At 41.1% G+C, this 15,378-nt stretch overlaps 1 protein-coding gene across 8 annotated transcripts in view; it reads right to left on the bottom strand.

Moving 5' to 3' along the window:
* Nucleotides 1–14,662, bottom strand: part of DLGAP1 (DLG associated protein 1) — a 414,683-nt gene extending 400,021 nt beyond the window's left edge. For 6 of the 8 annotated variants that reach the window (XM_068932272.1, XM_068932269.1, XM_068932271.1 and 3 more), the window contains exon 1: nucleotides 14,288–14,582. The gene's annotated coding sequence lies outside the window, so the exon portion shown is untranslated. Of the gene's footprint in view, nucleotides 1–12,881; nucleotides 13,192–14,287 lie in introns of those variants that run through there. The other 2 variants (XM_009667105.2, XM_068932274.1) reach the window with 2 other exon arrangements.
* Nucleotides 14,663–15,378: the final 716 nt, after the last annotated feature.

Here is a 15,378-nt window from a genome sequence, read left to right as displayed (position 1 = left end):
TCCCATTCTTAAAACATGGCAGTAGGATTGTTCCGACTTGAAAGCTAAGAAAATCAAAAGGCAGCCTCTGAAAATTGCCATTTTCATCTCACTCAGCAGGGGTATATTAGAAGCTGTAAGAAAAATTCTCCTCATATGTCCATCCCACAGAACATACTCCACCCCAACATCAGCCTGTGAACATGCCTCAGTCCGAAGGCGACCAAGAGCCTTTCTGCCATTGCTTATTGTTGTAAAAAAGGCCACAATGGCTTGACTATTAGAAATAAGATTAAAAGGATACTCTGTTTCTAGTACTTTCTATTCTTCATTCATGCTTTACCAAAAGCCTGGAAGAGAAGGCAGAGCCTTGCAGACCATAATGCAAAAAAAAGGGGAAGAGAGGAGCGCAGTACATATAGAAGGAACATGAGTCAAGATTAGGTGACAAAGTAGTCAGGCGAGGGGAGACAGATGAGACAGGGGCAGGAAGATATGCAGTCACTGAAGTATATTTCACTCCAGAACTTGGAGTGGAGCCCAGAAAACCAAAGTCTCCAAACCCTTCTCTGCTGTCAGCTAGTATTTACAAAAGCTAATTGCAAAGTTCTTGTCTCGTGTCTGTGGCTGGATCACTGAAAAGATAACAGCCCTCTACAGCTACTTGCCCCTTTGCTATTGCAAGAGGTAGACATCCTTGTACTATAGTTCTTAACTTGCTTGGGTACCTATATGACACTATTAAGCAGAGAAGGAATTGTTTGTTTTCTTTAAAAGCATAATACTTTATGCTGTAAAAATGTTTAAAGATTAAAAAGAGTTGAAAAGAAAAATCATTGAATGCAATGCAGAATGAATTAAATACAAATACTGGAACTGATCCTGTACACGCTGGAGCATGCACATACATGACTAGCACTCATCTGTTTTCCTTTGCAGTCGTGGACAATTAACACACTGCCCACAAACATGTATGCCAACATCAGATAGGTTTCCTTTCTTCAACTGTGAAAGAAAACTCCGTTCTTGTTCTGTGAAACATAATTTCAACCATATGTATGGGCTGAACAACAAAGCAAATGGTCTTCTGAGCTAATGTGGACAGGAAAAATGCAAGGCAAGAAGAGCTTGGTCAGATGTACATCCAGGCAGTCCGTGTCTGCTATTCCAGTATTCTTCCACGGAATTTGTACAATGCAATCCTTACAGCTTTCTTTCCCTGTTAATACACCGCACGTATTAGGTTGTTCACTGTCAATGGGAAGCTCCAGAACTGCTGTAGAAGGAAGGTTAAGACATAAGGTTCACAGGAATGCACTTTAAGTTCTTGAGTCACAGTGGTTAAGTGCAATAATCATCCTCAGGGAAATATACTAAACTAGCTCAAGGATCCTGAGTATTAATTGCACATATCTCTAAAACTACTATTATTCTAAGGAAACTTTTTTAACCTCCAGAAATCAAGAGATGTACCTTTACCACATATTTCCACAGTTACTGTATTTCCTACTTTGTATTACTCACCATCCGTATACCAGTGCAACCCCTCGCATTGTTTTTCCTGAATAAACACTCATATAGGTACAAGCCAGTGAATGTCGAAGTGTGGAATCCTAATGAAATGTTAAACAAAGACATGATATGCATTGACTCACAAAGAAGAAGTGTAGCAACATATAGTAGGCTTGTATACAAAATATATTTCTGGAACACTATAGCGTGCATCTGCATAAGGCTGACTACTGATGGGAACCAAAGCTGGTAAAGGCATAACAACATAAAAACGTATCTGTGATCTTACTCTGTATGTGGCTGAAAGTGACAGCCCATCAGTGTACAATTATCATACGTTACTAATGGAATATTAATGAAATATTCATTTCTCTAATTAGAAAACCTTGTCTTGAAAAGTAGTCTTACTTTTCACCTCTGGAACTGTAATTGACGCGGAAATGAATTTGACAGTGTTAACTACTATAACTCCTCAGTGGAAGAAATATACAGTGTCTTAATCTTCCAGCATTTAGCCTAACAACCGGTTTTCACTCTCTGCGGATGAAATTCAAGTCAACCTAGATGGTCTCATGCAGTATTTCAATCCCAGTTAAGCCCTACACATATATCTAACATGGGCCAAAGATAATACGTAAGTCCTGTGCAGGTTCATTGGGTGGCAATTCATTCTCCTTTAAGAGGAAGGGAAAAAAAAAAAAAGAAGTATCTGTCTATAATTTTACAAAGTCAAGCTTCAAGTGGAATTCTAATTATCTGTGTACATACGCACACTTTTTAATTTGCGTACGTTTTTTTTCTCCTTCAAAAGGGTCATTTTTTGTGTGCATACTGGATAAAAGGCCAAGGAACTCATAAATATTAACCAAACACAAAGGAGAAGAGGTAGTAGGACCAAGTCTTGCCTTTCAAACAATATGTGCGAAGAAGAAAGCATTATGAACATTTAGGAGGTAATATTGTGAAGTGCCAAAAAATCAGCAGGTCTCATCACAAAAAGAGGTGCTAGTCTTCGTATCTGAAAAAATCCAGTGCCTGCTGAAGGCAGTGATAGCCTTACATTATATTCGCAGTGTGAGCCACTGATTTCAATGAGTACTGGATCAGGTTCCTATGGATTATTCTACCTATGCCAAACCACAAGACCTTCTTCTAGCAATAAAAGTCATAAATATACAGGTCATAGGCTCCACAAGGCTATACTACCACCTCACTAAAAAAATCAGTGGATGAAATCCTGAACCAGTTTAAGTCACAGTGAGTCCTGTTATTTATTTGAAAGGGGGTCATGGTTTTACCCAATGCAAAAGATACCATCCTAGCATTTCAACTCTTATAATACTGTTTGACCTTACAAGACACTTGGCAAAGTTAATATAAATAAATTGAAATTCAGACTGCTGACAAAAGAGAATGGAGAATTAATTATAATTTAGAAATATGAGCATATTTTAATCACTCTTGTCTTCATATGTCAGATAACTATTTATTGAACTGTTATTTGTTTAGTGCTGTAATTTGTTTATATGTTACCATTTCAAATTACTGTTATTTTCATTTATATTAATAGACACTGTCTGAGATTGTAGGAAAGGATTATTTATCACCTCTGAAAGAGGAAATTCATTTGGAATTGAGATCGTAAATAAAAGTCTAAATATTTAAATTTCTAAAAGCATCAATATATACTGTTTCATCTTTGTCCCTGGTTATACATCTTCATCATTTTATTTAAGAAAAGTCGTTTGAACTAAGTGTTCCTTTATAAGTAAGTTAGCAAAGAAATCTCAGATTATTCATATTGCTTCAGTTTGATGTGATTTTCTATTATTTAAAATAATAATTTGCATATGAACTCTTTTCCTTTTGCTAACCATAGATTTATTTCAAATTCTTTACCTATGACAGTAACATACTACCAAATAAACAGTGACCATGTTGTACCAACAAGATGGATGGAAATATTGTACTAGTCACTGAGGGAACAATAAATGCGTCTTATTTATTATGTAGATAGCACTATGCAGATGATTTGCTGATTGTGATATTCATTACACAGAAAACATTTCCTCCACACATTCCACTCCTGTTCTACCCGCAGTCTACTCTGAAGCTTAGTGTCATACGTACTGGATATTAAGGTACTAAAATCCAAATTCATTCCTTAATTGCCTGTCAAAGATTACAAAACTGGTGAGTTTAGTCCTTTCTTCTTTTAGTTATTACAGTCTCCACGAGACAAATAATAAACTTTCCCCCAGCTCTTCTTTAAAAAAAGCACTGGGTGAAACAAAAATTAATCTCTATCTATCTCTAGACAGTAGAAGATTTAAAAAAACGTAATTATATAACAAAAGGAGTTTTTATTTGGCTTTACGCATTTACATTTATACCTACTTGAATTAAGCATTAAGTCAAATTTATTCCTGCTTTCATCCCACCTACCGCCCTGTAAACACACCAGTCACAGAGATGATTTTCTGAATTTTGTATCTGCAGAGATACACTCTAATGCATACACATTTGTGCTTCCTTGTATCATTGAAGAGGTGCTGCAAAACACCGGCATGCTATCCATTCTGTGAGCAAAAGGAAACAGGATCTGGTCTATTTTGATAAATTTAAGGTTCTGTAGGTTATTTTACCGAGCATTTTCTTCATTATACCTTTGGTTTAATTTCACATTTATTTGACACAAGTAGAATGATTTAAAAGTACTTGTTGGATAAAGCATGACTAGTTTCATGCAGCTTTCGAAAAGCGTTTGACCCAGCAATAAATACAACAAAATTAATCCTACTGTTTAAAATATTCCATATATTCTGTAAAAGAATGTATAACAAAATAACCCTTAATACTACATTTGCCACACTTCATTTTCCAGCAAATATACAAACTTAGCTGTAGTGAGACTCTGTTGAATCTACTCACTTTAGCCACTAGCGTATTGTAAAGATAACAATGGACTCTCTTAAAAAAAGACTACTTGATTAGGTTCCATAAAATTGTGGGCAACAATCCATGACTAATCTGCAAATTCAAAGAGTGAAGCAAAATGAAATTTTTATTTATCTATTTTAAACAGATAAGATGTGCAGTCCACATATTAATTAATTTAAATATTTTGCTTGTAATATTGTGGCTACAAAACACACAGCAGGCAGCTTACCTTACAACAATTCATATTAAGGAGGAACAAACTAGGAAGTGACTAATCATTTGGGTTAAACACAGTTTAAATTTCAGCACCTAATGTAGAGAGGGCCCAGTTTGGCTCCACATAACAGCAATGGATGTTTTACCATTGAAATTCAATTGGATCAAGACCTGTTCTCTTGACTGCTAAACTAAACTTTGGCTGCTGATCATTTAAATAGTATGGGCTCTGAAAGATGTACTTTTTCCCCCAAAGTATATGTGAATAAATACATTCTGGTCTGTAAAATTTCAAGGATTCTCATACCATGTAAAGCATACATTCAGCTTTCAGCAATAACTTACACACAAATGTAAACCAATTTGTATCCACTAAAATAGAACGAACCATATTTACAATACAAAACTGCAGTAATAAATTACTGGGCTCTGTTAATGGTGGATAAAGATTTATCATATTAGACTTTATGGTACAGCTCTATTACAGTCAACCTTTATTTATTTATTCAGTCATATATCACGGTATACTAAACAATATATTGTTTATTTACAATATGTAGAGGCCACATCTACCTAGATTAAACTGTTTAAAAACACTATTTCCTTCATTACGGCTAAACTGCTGTACTTACTACTAGAATCAGTAAAATAAGTATAGTTAACTGAGCTGCTGGTACCCAAAAATTCTGAACCGTCACTGTGACTACGCAGAAAAACTCTATATAACACATTCCCTGAGTCAGATTCTTGAAAGGTAGACTTGCGACTGTGCAGGTCTACCACATGCATGTAACTGAGTGCGCACTGTAGATTGATGTATGGCTTGTGGAACCTGCTATTTATTGGAGCTAGCAGGTCTATATTTCATGTTTTCCAGATCACCTGATGGAAATAATAAGTTGGACTTTTAGCCTTTAGATATGAATGAGGTGTGCTGTCACTGTCTTTAAGAACTTCCAGAAAGGAATTCCTGAAAGGAATTCACCATTCCTCTTCTACGTTCCTTCATGCTGCCACACGAAATAAAAGAAACTCTTATAAGTGTTCCATGTGCCTGAACAGCTTCTCTTGGCTTCTCTTCAGCCCCTTCCACAACATGAGGAGTTCCTGAAGAGTAGGGAGAGACCAACATCAAGCAAAAAGGCGTTTAAAGGGAACTCAGTGTCTCACTCCTATTCTTCCCTTGGTTGAGGAATAAAATCTCCATCACAAGATCAAACCTGACTTGAGTATAAATTCAAAGCATATAGAAGCCTTAAGAGGTACTCCAACTTTATTAAGCATATTGCTAAACCATGCCCAGTAGCCACTGGACACTGAAGAACAAATGAGCATGGCAGCAGCTTACAGTTAGAATAAATATTAAGGCAACATCAACAGATACATCTGAAATAATTTATATTCTACAGTAACACAAGGCAAATGTGTACATACAATACCAGAACAAACATTACATTCAGTTCTGAATGCAAAGCAGGAAAAAAACCCATATGCACACACACAAACAGGATGCACCATTTCCTTTAGCATGTGCTCAAACCAATGTCTCAACCAGCTGCAAGTCTCTGCATGTTCAGGGTCTTGTAAGGTAAGGGAAGCCAGAAAGATTACATCTGTCTTACTCATTAAATAATTAATGATACTGGCTCACTATAGAAACAAACAAACAAACAAACAAAAAGAAGCCCAGTTGGACCAAGTCAAAATCCACATCCATTTTATTAATTTGTATCCCTTATGTTATAATAGATAAAATGAAATCCTAGGCTTTTCTGAGATAGTCTCAGTTTCAAGCATTGTTTTTTGAGTCAAGAACTTATCTCACATGGAGGTCATTAGGAGATGCACAAAGAACATTTGCAGGATTTGTTCTAAACAACATACTGCATTAAACACCAAACTGAACTTTAATAGGATAACATTATACAATAATAAACTGAAGCATTTATCAAATCTGTTTTACATACGTATGCTTCCCTACATATTAGTTTGGTGTACCTCTGTTTTTAAGAGAGAAATGTTGTACTTATTTTGGTCCTAAAGCAGTTCAAATATCAAATTTCAGATAAGTTGAATAGCACAACTCAAGTTATAGTGTCTATAGCTGTGCAAAGTCAGACAAAAAACTGAGTAAGAACACACAGAACTGAAGTCCCCAATTTGTTGTGTGTGTATAAAACTTTTTCTTTTAGCTCCAAAAGAAACCCAAATGGGCACCAAGTTGAACCCTCATCTTTCTCTCACCATGCTTTTGGTACATGTTTTGTTGAGGGCACTAGAAATTTAGAATAAAGAAGAATGATGTAACCTGTTTCTCCTATGTCCTGTAGGAACGCTATGATCCTTGTCTAATCCCTTAGCAAGTACTTTTGTCTTCAGAAGAGCTCTACAAGCATAACACACAAAAGCTTTGCTACCACGTTTCGGCATTTATTTTTACGAAAAATCTCTAATCCAGCCCTGACCAATTGCTGCTCAACATTAAAAACTCAGAGCGTGCTCCTGCAGTTCATGTTCAAAATGACAGTCAGAGAAAGAGCAAAGGTTCAGGTCAAGCATTTTAGTATATACTCTCACATTTTGACTCGGTTCTGTCAGAAACTTCCTCTGGAATGGAATTATAACATAGAAGATGAATTATTTTGCAGCATGCTGCACTCATTTTAAAAGTACCTCATACAATGTCTGTTTTATAATTGACTAAAACTACTTGAATACTGCAAAACTTATTTGTGTTTTGCTTTCCATTTATTGTATTTATGATCTTATTGTTAATAGTGCATTTTTTTTCTCCACATAAAACTATGAGAATGGGCATGATATTTCTCCATCTACATCTTTTGTCTAAGTCTACCACTCTGCTAATTATTAACATTTATTTTTAGAAATGCACAAATTATTATTCCTTTTGTCTGCCCTGGTCCTGAATTTCGAAAATATTCCTTTTACTGAAAAGACCTTTCATTTGAAGCCGAACAAAATGCAACAACTCAGTCATAGGCATGGATTAATACATGTCCTGTGTACTGAGCTTGTTGTATTATTTGTGATATACAAGCGGTCCCACGGGCTTAATGATATCAGTTTTTCCCCTTGACTAACTATTAGCATATGACACAGCAAACAAATCATCCTTTTCATGCATAAATACCTTTGTTCATATATAATTTTGTAATCCAGCTCTGCAAAATACAGCATGACGATTCACACTGGGTAAATTCATATCAAACATTAGCTATAGAGATGTAAAACACCATATAAATACTCTGCAAGTCAGACCACACACTATTAACATACGGTAAGAAACACCACACAGATCTGCAGGTTTGAAGAAGCAGAAAATTGGTAATTTGTATCTAAAAAAAAAAAAAAATCAACTTACACTTCTATCTGAGGTGAAATAAACTGTTCTTCAACTACCATGTCACTTTCAAGTCTGCAATTGACTTTACACAGCTATTGTAAAAGATCTACAAAAAATATCCTAATCTTTGAAGTGATTGTTATGTGTGCTAATGAAAAAACAAAAAACAAAAAGTGGATGAGGTACCCATTGTTTTCACATAAGTAAGCCTGTAATATCTAAGGAATTAAAAACATACATATTGCTTTTTGAGATAAAAGGACAGCGAACTGGTTTGTTCAACATTTAGTGGCCTCTCCTGAATGTAATATCAGTATCTCTGTTAGAAAAACTCCTGTACACCTACTGCAACATGCAATTCCTTTTTTTGTTTTTAAAGAAACACATCTTTTTTACTAAAGTGACAATGCTTCCCAAATAGACATTGTATCTCCTTCTCTAAAGCCTTGTGTTTCACGCAATGATATATCCAACACTTTTTCCAGTACAGCTGATTTAGTAACTGTTAGCACTATTTCCTTGTCTGTATTAAATGACATATACCAGGAATATAGTTACTATGAATTCTATAAACCAATATATCTAGGTATTTAGGAAGATTTTCCCAAGGAAATTGTTCAATCTCACTAAATATTATGTTTTATGTATGCAAAGTTCTTCCCCAAACAGAACTACAGAATTTACCTGCCTTTTCAGATCTAGACTGAATTCAGTTCTTTCGACTTCACAATGGTTGTAATACTTCACTTGTACAAAACAATAGTTATTTCAAATATGTCCTACTAACTCTACCTCTTTTGTTCTTTGCTGGGGTAAAATTTTCCTAGTTATTCTACTGTGCCATTGCCACCAAAACCTGCATTTGGATATTCATCAATAATATTTACAAAAGTATGCATACATATTTCACAGTAAATGCTTCTCTGCAAAGAAGAGATCTGTTAGAAGGAACAGCCAGGTGGATGGCACTTCTGCTACGGCACGTTCTTACAACAAGGAATCCTATACTGGAATTTACTGATGTTCTGAAGGATGTTCACAAAAAAGAAAACATAGAATCATGGAGATATACCAGCTGTAGAGCTGCTGACAACTTTAAATAACGGACCAAACTACACCTGAGCATTATGCCGGCTGAACAGACAGTCAGCATATGCAAATTGGAGAGAGCAGAAAATCTCCTTTGGTATCCTTGTGAAATATTTCCGACAAAGCAGTTCCAGTACCTCAAAAATAGAAGTTGCATTCTTCCTCCGTCATCCCAAAGAAAAAAAAAATCCTCAAGGAATTCTTGACTGGATCCAGCACAGGCTCTACCTCAGCACTCTTACACATCAGGATAGCAAGAGGCTGAAACTGCAAGTTGTGACAAATCAACTCAAGCTAATGCATCCTACATTCAATATTAGCACACAAAGCTTTAAAAAAGCACCTTCTAGATCCAAGACATCATCCGTAACTGCTGAGGTCTTTGGTTATGAATGTCACATGCTTTTGTCTCTAAAACACAGCAACTGAGTTTGAAACCTGGATCTAGACATTTAGAAGCAAACATTTCCTTCACATAGTTAGAAGTCCCTTTCTCAAAACCCAAATTTCTTTTGTGTGGGGAATCAGAAGATGAAGAACCTTTTAGCTTAGTCAAAGGTGGCGATAAGATTTTAAAGGAGAGGGAGCACACTGGGATGTAGGATACCCATTGAAATGCTACTGACACAGGGACAGCACACCACGTGGAAAGAGAATTCAAGTTTCTCATATACAAAGGTTAAAGGAAAAACTCTGCAGACCACTCTTTGAAAACGGTTTTCATCTACTATAAGAAACTGAAAAGATGCATAAAGTCAGGCTTACTTGGCAAGCCACATTACAAACGTACTGGTTTTCATCATGATGGTTTCTTAGGCAGATACTCAAATGGCACAGGCAATTCTTTCTGAAACATACAGAGGCAAAAGAATGGCAGAAATACACTGCATGATTTCAAAGCACTATCAAAGGCTTTTACAGACAACTTCAGAAGTTATAATTTTAGAGTTATAGTTTTATAAACAACTCAAGAAGTTACGAAGGCTGAAGTCAGCATTAGCATCTGTCTTCCAACTACAAAGTCAGAAATGACATATTACGCAATGACAAATGGTGTCTGTTGTCTGTATTAAGGATGGTTGCTCTAGCAGATGTTTTCTAATTATCCCAAGCTTGTCCCAAGCTAGAGAAAGGCAAAAGAACTGGAAATATGCACAGACAGATCTGATGCACCAATAGCCTAGAGAAATCATTTTAAAAAGTTGTTTGGTATCCTTTCAAAGGGCCTTAGCTACATAAAGAAAGGAATGGGGAAACAGCAAATATGTTTGTGACATTCCTCAGTGAAAGCTCTAGCTATTTGACCAAGGGATCATCTGGAATAGGAAGCATCAACTTGTTTTTAGCTTGGTTTGAGACAGTCCTTCTCCAAGGAAACAACAGTATTAAGCAACAAAAGCAACCACAATAAACACCCCTGTAAAGTAGGGCCCTGACACAAGCAAGGCAGAAGAAAGTCTTTTCATTGTGAATATCTCCAAATAGTAATCCTGGTACTGCTTATCAACTCAAAAAATAAACTTAATCCCTGCTTCCCAGTATGAAGAGGTAGACTGCTTTTATTGCTACAAAACCTCTGGGACACCACGGGGAAACTTTGCCCAAAAAAAGTACAGAGAAATAAAAGAGGAGACAGAAAGGAAATGACCACCCTTATTCCTGAAATGGGCTGAAAAGTAACGTTCTGTCAGGTCTTCCGCAGGGTTACAGCCACTATGTGACAGGTCTTCAAGTCAAAAGCCTGACTGAGAAAGCACGTTATTTCCTCAAATCCTGTAGTCAAATCATACAGGTATGGAAACCCTGAAATACAATGCAAACGGAGAGGAGGATGAGAGCTGGGAGAAACACAGAGACTGTGCTCATTCAGTGTAACATCATTCCTAAGAACAGTGTGAGAGAATAACAAAGCACACACCAGCACACAAAATAACCACAAAGAGGAAAGTGCCAGTGAACACTGTTTGAAGTTAAAAAACAAGTAGGCGTCTAGTCTTGACCTATGGTAAGGGAGAAAATTCTCTCTTTCTCGTTACCATGGAGATCCCCTTTTCAGGTTTCTTTGGATGAGCTTTGTGCATGAGTGCAAAATTTGGAATTAAGAGGAGAACGAGTATTAATTATGGGTCCCTGACAAAAATAACCTTCTTAAATCTTGAGAGATAATACAACAGAGCCTGGAAAAATTAAGTTTGGTTACAAGGATTAAGTGCTGAATAAACTATCTCATGTTCCAGTGGTTGGAGCGCTACGTTCTTAAAATGGCAATGCTAATCCAGGACTATTGCACCTGTCTATTACAATTTGGGTAAAAAACTTCAGTTACTGGATGGTATGAGACCTGTGTGAAAATTACAATGCAAAACTGCCTGGAGGAGACTTACTAATGCTGTTTGCTACAGGATTGACTTTAATATATTATTTTATCAAATATTCATGTCGTTCTTTTTGTATTTCCAGGTGACAACATTGCTAGCAAGGCTGCACTGAGATGCACCACCTTTTCAGCAAGGACAACATTGCAAAAATCTAACCCAAACAGATTATGTTTATATACTTGTAAGTGTTTGTCTCACAAGAAATAGAACAGAATGAGGCCTATAGTAAAATGTTAACATATACAGTTCTAGTGAGAAAAAGAAAGAAAACTTGAATTCAGGAGGATCTATAAAAACGAAATTCTATTGTACCCTCTATTTTGAAATTGCCAAATTACCTCTCTAATAAACAGCATATTTTGCTGCTATGTTTTCATTAACTTCCAATATCTGACTTTCAATAACTCTGGAATACACATTATCAAACAGACAAGTAAACTATGCAGAATAAGGAACTGTGTTGCTGCCTTTAAAATTTTAGTTTGCCTTTAATTATCTGTGCTACCAACTGTAAATTTACCTCAGAATAGCTTTTGGACCTAACAGAGTGAGCAGTGATTAAGCTCCCAACATTTTTTAAGTGAGGGGAAATATCTTAAGATTGTACACGGGACCCACATACCTGTGCAAGTTAGTGGTGCCTTTTTAAAGGTGCTTGAACAGTGAAATATAAGCCAGCATAACACCATGAGCATGCACCATTCCTACAAGCACTACTTTTTAAATTCATTTGTAAGTTGACTAGAAGGTTAAACAACTAGTGTTAAGTATTTTAAACTAACTTCATATGGTGTCAGCTATGTTTCTCACCATTTGTGCTTCCATTACTATTTTTCCTTTTTTCTTCCCACCTTTAACAGTATATTTACATATACATTGGTAATATAAACTGCACACTCTGGTTAAGTGTAGAAAACAACTGGAATGAAACGGGATTATCCGAAATTAACCATGTGTGAAATCAAAGTACTTCCTGCTTAATGTTAATGCTCCGTGAATTTTTACCAAGATTCCCCCCCCCCCAAAAAAAAAAAAAAAACAAACCAACCATCAACCTTGTTAAACGGGTATAACATAATAGTTCCCTTACTGGCATCTTGAGCAGTGTTTAACAACAACAGACAAGACATCGTTATATAACGGACCTCGCTAAACAGGCTACGTTTTCCACGCGGAGAGGGGACGGTCGCATATGTCACCCTGCCCGCAGCAGCCACGCAGCCGCTGCTCCCGCTCCCGCTGCCAGCAGCACTCGAAATGGCCGGGGAGGCGGCACGCCGCTGCCGGGGCGCTGAGCCCCCCGCGCCGGGCTGCCGCCGCCCTCGGCGCCGCTGCGCGCAGGCACCTGCCGGGCGCCGGCCCCGCCACCCCGGCTCGCCAGGCCGCGCACCCGCCCTCTTCACCTCGGGAGCGGGGCGCCCTGGCTCTCCTCCGGCTGCCTCCTCGCGCAACCTCGGCACCGCTGCGGGACTGCAACCGCGCTGCCGGGGCTACTGGTTTCTGCTGGACCAGAAGTGCCCTAAGAGCAGCGAACGCCGTAAAGCCGCCTCTGAATTAGTCCTCGCACAGGGAAAGGACTGGGAAGACGGACTTGCAAGTCGCACGACAGCCCTGAACTCCCCTGCGCCCGCGAGCGGCTCGGACTAAGCCGGTTTTGCGGCCGGTTGACTAAAAATACCCTCCGCGTCCCCCAGCACCTCGTTAGCACCAGCGGAGGCAGAGGCAGCAGGCGCGGCCGGCGGGGAAGGGCCGTGGTGAACCCGGCCTTCCCTCCGCCATCCTCCGCAGGGGGGGGAGAGGGAGGGAGCACAGCTCCGCTTCCGAAATCACACGGCAGCGCAGGCTCCTCAATGCCATCTTCATCCCTTCCCCTCGCTGCCTGAAAAGCTTCCCCCAGCAGCTGCACTTCCAGTAAATGAAAGTCTAATTTGTTATCCCCACGGCCCTGCTGGGAGGTCATTGTGTGATTTCAGGCTAGCCCTGCTCTATTCAGTTTGCTCGCCTGCGCTGCCCAGTCAGTACAGGATCTCCTCTCGGTTTCACGGGATCCCCACACAATAAGGGCTTTGCTAAGGAGGAAGAGAAAAAAGGCAAGATTCACCGCGCTTCTCTTTTCCTGCCGAGGAGGCACACGGGACAAACTCGGGCAGGACAACAGGCGACAACTACTTATGCCCACGGCGGGGGCATGCCCTCCCGGGGCAGGGCGAAGGAGCATCGCCCTCCTCGCCGCACAGCCCGGCGGCTGCCAGAATTACCGGGAGTGGGGGGGGGGAATAAACAGCCCCGCAACGCAAGGGCAGCTAGAAATTATTCAGTTGAAAGATGCGGCAAACGGGGGGGGGGGGGGGGGGGAGACAGGCTATTTCTTCCGTTGCCACTCTCCAACCCCGATTAATAATGCACAGGTTCCTTGCCGAAGCCAAAAGACCTCTCTCCCGAGCGCGCACACAGCAATTAATAGCAACCTGCAGCCCGCGAAACCTTCCCTAAGCGCTCCCACACGCTCGCAGTCTGAGGCGGCAACTGCAAGGAGCACAATAGCGGGAACCTTCGCCTCGCAACCCAGGAGGAGGGGGGGAGAGCCGGGGGGGGGGGTAGGGAAGAGCCGGGAAGCGAAACCTCTGGCAGCAAACCCGATCCCCAAGGAAGAAAGTCCCGAGGAGCCGCGGGGAGCGGGAGCAGCAGCCGCCGGCACGGCAGGAGGGCAGGCTGCCTGCCTGGCAAGCGGAGGGCGTACCGCCCAGCACGCTGCCCAAACGCGGCTACCCATCGGTATTGTCAGCAAACAGCACACAAGCATTTTTACCTTTTTATGCCCGCCGTCCGTCAGTCAAGCGTTTGAGGGAGAGAAGGAGAAAGAAAAGGAAAGGAGAAGAAAGAGATACAGAGAGAGAAGGAGGCGGCTGCTAATCCCTGTGCAGAAAGACTTCCAGCAGCAGCAGCAGCATGCGCGCGTGTGTGTGTGTGTGTGTGTGTGTGTGGTGTGTGCGTGCCCGGAGTGGAAGCACAGCCCTCCTGGCGATGCACCGGCTCTCGCACCGAAGTGCTGTCATGTGCGTATCTCGCTGTGTGTACCCATGGCAAAAAAAAAAAAAAAAAAAAAAAAGGGAGAGCGAGATAGAGAGAGAGAGACGGGGGAAGACGAGTCAGTCACACACCCGAGCGTGCACGTTAACGCTGTGGGGAAGAGGAGGAGCCCAGCGCTCCTTAGCCCAACCACCGGAGCGGCAGCTCACTACTACGGCCCCGGGCACCACAAGCCGCCGGCGTGCTGCCCCGCGGCCGCCCAGGCGGGAGGCAGCCCCCCGCCTCACGCAGCCCTTCCCTGCCGGTCCCAAGGACACACGTTCAGACGAGCCCCCCCCCCCGTGTCCTTTGTCCCCGGGGACTCCGCTGCCCCCGGGCTGTGGGTGCGAGGGGAGGTAGACGTAGCTGGGGGAAAAAAAGAAAAAGAAAAAAAAGCGCGTTTTCACCAAAAAAAACCACTCGGGGGGGCGTCCCCGGGCCGCGGCGGCCTCCGCGGAGGAGGAGGGGGGAGGGCAGGCCGCGCCGTAACGGCCGAGGAGAGCCGTTACGGCGCCCCTGGGGGGAGGGGGGCTGTGGCGCCCTAACGGCCCTGCTAACGGCCGGCGGCGTGAGGCGTTGGGGCGCGAGGGAGCAGAGCGGGGGCGCCTCCTCAGGGCCAGTGCCCCGGGCGTGACGGCTGCGCCCCCAAAAGCGAGGGCGTAGCGATATTGGGGGGGGGGGAAGTCACCGCTTTTCTTTTTGCCGGGGTGACCAGGAACACAGCTGTGGGTCAGGAGGATGCGGAGGGTGACAGCGAGAAGTTCGGGTGGAATATTTGCCAGCACTCCTTCCTGAGTTGCCCTTGGCTGTATTCTTCCCCGTTTTATGTTC

This window comes from Struthio camelus, chromosome 2 (assembly GCF_040807025.1).
Source record: "Struthio camelus isolate bStrCam1 chromosome 2, bStrCam1.hap1, whole genome shotgun sequence".
Taxonomy (NCBI): Eukaryota; Metazoa; Chordata; class Aves; order Struthioniformes; family Struthionidae; genus Struthio; species Struthio camelus.
This window is presented reverse-complemented; position numbering and strand designations above follow the sequence as displayed.